A 5,250-nucleotide genomic window follows, 5' to 3' on the forward strand; every position below is an offset into this window, starting at 1 on the left:
CCTGCTTGTTGCCCAGGCTCCTGGCATTAGTGTACAGGCAGGCAAGTGTCCCCTTGGGGGCTCTTGCCTTGCCCACAGATTGTGCTAGGGCTGGGGCAGGGGTGGGCTCCCTTAAGTGCCTTGGTCTGCCGGCTTTGCAAGGTGAGGAACAATTCTACAGCTTTTCAAATCCCTGCATTAGCCAGGGACAGCAGCGGTGGTGTGCAGGTCCCTCCTTCCAGTGCCTTTTCCTAGCCAGCAGGGAAGGGTGGGCAGGGAGAAGGCACTGGATGGAAGAATCTCTGCCAAGCCTAATGTGCTGTACAGGCACAGCTGCAGCAAGTCTGGAGTGGCTCTGGGATCCCCCTGCACCCAGATCACCTAGAGAGAGTAGCAGCAGAAGGGGTGGTCCCCTTCAAGCATCCCCCTCCACTGCCAGATCTGCCCCTTCAAGGATTGATTCCTATCAAAATGGAATATAACACATTTCCTATCAAAGTCAATTTTACAGGGACAAAGCAGCTGGACAGAACTGTAAAGGACAAGGCCAGAGCATTTTTCAGGAGAGAGCCCGTGACTGTAGTAATTTCTTGCTAGAAGAGCCCAACCCTAGCAGTGGCCAGATGAAGATACCCCTTTTGAACCTTTTCCCTAAAGCCTGTCTCTGACAAAACTGATGCTCATTTAAAAAAAGAAGGAAGAGTGGGGGAGCCTCTACTCAAAGCCACATTCTTTTCCCTCAGAGAAATAGAAAGAAAATATCTCTACTCTGATCTTTTGTGCTCTGCTCAACTGCCTGGAATAACAAGAGACAAAAATACATATAAATATCTAACCTAGATAGGAGGACTTCAGGCAAAGGCTTTACAATCAGTTGCTCCCAGTTTCACTAGGTTTCCAGACTGGCATAGCAATTTACCTGCTTTCTTTGTAAACCCATGTATCATGTAACTCATTCACAATACCAAGTACTAGACCTCCCTCCAGGAAGCACATGCACCGGCGATAATCCAGATCAGTTTACCTCTGTGTACCTGGCAGCACGCTACAGTGCAATGACCAAATATGAAGAGTTTGTGGTTAATTAGGATCAGATTAATCCATGCTGACTGCCTGTCTCTGTGTAAAAAGGGCACTAGAGGTTAGAAAGTATTAAGTACCTTAAATGTCTACTTGCATAATTTAGAAGCCATTGGTTTTTTAAATTGACCAGTATGAAATCTTTTGCACCCCTGGAATTTTTTCTTATTACATAGCAGAAAAATCAAATTTTAAAAGCTCAAGAAAAACAAGATAATTGAGTATGGAAAACTGAGATTTGAGACTATCCATTCTATTGAGGACATTGAAAAAATGGTCTTAGTAAAAAATGTTAATCTTGTTTGCTTTAAACCATATCTGAAAATATGAAGCATAACTTGTTCTTTATGATTACAGTCAATATCCTGTCCTAGCAGTTTATCTAGGCTATGTGGTATCCAGTCTTCCATTTTAATAATTCCTATTTACCATAGGAATAAAACACAGCAATAACCAAATAGTTGATCCTGTATGACACTCCTTGTGCAATAGAATTTTCCACCATTTAAACACCTAGATTTAGGGTACTATACACCCTATCTCACAGCAGAGATGAAATGATACTTTCTTCATTTTTATATTTTACTTGCTTAATATTCGTATAGCTACATATCCTCAAACTGCAACAAAACCCTTATGATAATATGTGTATGCAATTCTTTATTGGGTATCACAAGTTAGGGGTGTTTTCCTTTTAATTTAAAACATAAGAATAATGTTACAGTGAAGGTGATTTTCCAGCTAATGAAAGAAGCCATATAGTAATCTAAAACTCTGGGGGAAAAAGTTACAGATTTTAAGTGGCAAGATTAAAGGAGCCAACAGTCCTCATGCAAAACTTTGAAAATACCAATACATGTTGCATATCTTTCTTCTCTTCTTTTATTATTTTTAGTACATTTATGTAATTACAAGGCTGTTTATATAATTAGTTCCCTAAGAGTTCATCTGCTCTTTCAGCTTATTCCTCATTTAAAGTCATAAGCTTCTCTTTGTGACATCACTTCAATCATTATGGCAATAACTGTGATGTCACCAACAAAGGATTACAACTTCAAGTGGGGTGTAAGCTGCAGGAGTAGATCAGCTTCTAAAGAATAAAGATCTTGTTTTGACGCAAATCACCCAAAAGACGAAGGAAGTGCCTTCCCCAGCGTCTCCCCTGAACCACTGAAACCATGACACCAGAGGATTGATATGAAACAGCACATTATTCAGAGCTTTTCCAGGAGGGGTCAGCTGATACTGAAAGGCCCCTTTTCTCCTTCTACCCAAAACAATGAGTTTTCCCATTAACTTCATTGGGACCAGAACTGAACCCTAAGCAGAATTTAGCTTCTGCAAAGTTTGGGCCCAAACCCAGGGTTGCCTCCAAGACCTGTTTGTCTCCAAGATTTTGACATAGAGGCTCAGTGCTGCATAGGAGTCTCCACAGAAAAAAGGCAAATTAGTTATGAAACTGAATGGCATCATTATAAATTCGATCCAAGCTTCCCTAGAATTTGGGGGGGAAGGGGGGCACAACACACATCTCTGTTTAAGTAGTACACAACTTCAGTTTTTAAATCTGTGGTACTTAGTTTTTGTAGAGATCTTTTCCTCCACCAAAGTTTGCTAAACCAGAAAATAAATTATATATTTATATTTTCTTTAGGGTTTGCCTAGCCTAGTCTTACTACCAGCAGGGTTCATTGATGTTAACATCACATTTCTTTAACTGTGGCCCGTACAGCGGGACATAAGGGAGCACACACCACAGTGGTCATTCCACCCCAGTTGTATTTTATCTGGCACCCTCAGGAGGTTCAGATATATGCATTTAAGGTATAGGTATATGAAAAGTTTACCATAAGGTCAAGAAGGATAAGACTTACAGTACATTGAGGATACTTTAGCTCTCAGGGAAAGAAGAGTAAATTACTGAGGTTTAGCTTCAACATACCACAGGGTGAAAGCAAGCATATGAGAAGTTACGATGAAGCAGCTGACATACAGTAAAGCCCCACCTCATTTATCCCCCAATTAACTGTTCACATATTCCTTAGATAAGCATTCAGATTTTAGAGGGTATATCTAAACCAAATCAGGTTTGAGGTTCACTTGCCACCAATGATTGTATCTAAATTGTTCAATTCATATATTATTTTGGGAAAACATTACATTACCACAGAGAGAGGTAGCTAACTGTTAGTCTGAAGTCATCCTGAAATTTGTCTGAAGACAGCCTGCTGTTATTCTAGAGATTACCCAATTTTGTGGTCTCTATTTATGGATGACAAAATGCTAATGTCTCTAGACCTCATTGTCAGTTTTTACCATAACTATTGAATATTTCAGTGGGCATGTCTACACAAGACACTTTACTGTGCAGCAGACCAATTTGTTGTGCAGTAAAGTGTCACTGTTTACACATCCATGGCAATTAGGATGCAGTAGATGAATTTACTGTGCTGCTGGATAGTTCCGTCAGATGCAAGTGGTATCCAGCAGTGCAGTAAATGACTACGCTGAAATGCACATGTAGACCGTGACGTCAGGATTAATTTACTCTGGCTCAAATTGAGCTGGATCATATTCAGTCACATTAATTGCACATGTAGATGCACCCAGTGGCTCTCTTCCTGCAGATGTAATTTGCATGTACAGACAATGCCAACTGGTGGAACTTCAAAGAAGGAAATGGCACTCAGCAAATTTGCCAACTTATACCATAACTGTAATGCCATCTCTCAACTGGTATACTGGCAGAGAGCTGGAATGCTGCTGTAGGTAGGGACATTTTTGTCCTGGGTAAATCCTTAGTCCAATAAAGGTAACCAAATTTTGGTCCTTCAACCATCAAGATGAAAACTCAACTTGAGAACTCTCTCTGCTGCTACTTCCAATTCTAGCTCATCAGGAGGCTATGATATTTCTGCTGGAAGTCAACTTCACCATTCACTTGTGATCTTAATCTTGATCACTGAAAAGTGTTCTATATGGAAATGAAGGCAGGGGCTTTGAAAAACTTTCAGACGGAGGATCATTCAGCAGTCCACACATGCAAACACATACGTGTGCCACCTGGACTAGAGACAGACATTACACATAAGCTGGTTTAGGTGATCAGAAACTGGTTTAAACCTGTAACAGAACATAAGTTCAGTGCACATTAACCAGTTTCAAAATGGCTGAAACTGGTTTGAGATAAACCTAGTTGAATGTAGAATCAGACTTGACTGATTGAGTTAAAACTGCTTTATGCGACTTCTGTCCCAGACCCCTTCTCTGTTTAAGTTAAAACCAGAGTCCCCCAGCATACTGCCATGCTCTCTGGGCTGTGCTTTCTGCTCCGGCAGAGCAGGGCGGGCCCTGCCACTTTGCTCCCCAGCCTAAGCAGGGACAGGCAGAGACAAGGCTCTAGCTGGACACACCCCAGAAGGAAGCAGGGAAGAGGTTTATTCCCTATGCTCCCCCACCCCCTTGTCCCACAGGTGCAGATCTGCATTTCTCTGCTGGCTGCTCCAGAAGCAGGGACATGGACAGCCCCAGCTGTAGCTTGGAGTGAATTGGCCTGGGAGGAGGTTTAATTCCCTCATCCCTGTCCCAACAACATGGACACGAGTCAAGATCTGCCTTGTACTCCCCCCTCACTGCTGCAGTGGTGAGGCACAGCCAAACATCAGCCAGCAAGGCCCCTGAGGCAGAAGGAGTCCCCTCCACTGTCCCCAAGGGATCACAGCCAGGTCTGCCCACCCTGACCCCACTGCGGTCCCCTGGGGCCACAGGGAGAAATAACCCTCATCCCTGTCTTCCCACTCACCCAAGGTGGAGCAAGTGGCAGTGGCAGTGCTAGGGTGCTTTGGGGGTCTATAGCGCCCTCTAAACCCTGGTCATCATTCACCCTGCACAGTCTGCAGCAGCTCTGACCCCCCCCCCACTCATCCCCCCCCCAGTGGGAACAGGCTCATGCTCCCCAGATGATAGGATAGAGGCATGGATAGGACAGGGGCTGCTGCACCATCAGGGCCCTGCCCCCTCACTGCTCCAGCAGCAGAGTTGGGGGCCTGGCTAGAGGCCAGCCAGCAGGGCCCCTTAGGTGACAGGCAGGGAAGGAGATTATTCCCCCCTCCATCTGGTGTCTGGTGGAGGGGATTAACCTGCTGCTTGCCCCACACAAGGAGTGAGTGGCAGTGGCAGTGGTCAGAGCAG

This window comes from Crocodylus porosus, unplaced genomic scaffold (assembly GCF_001723895.1).
Source record: "Crocodylus porosus isolate Cpor-Errol unplaced genomic scaffold, CroPor_comp1, whole genome shotgun sequence".
In the NCBI taxonomy this organism is placed as follows: domain Eukaryota; kingdom Metazoa; phylum Chordata; order Crocodylia; family Crocodylidae; genus Crocodylus; species Crocodylus porosus.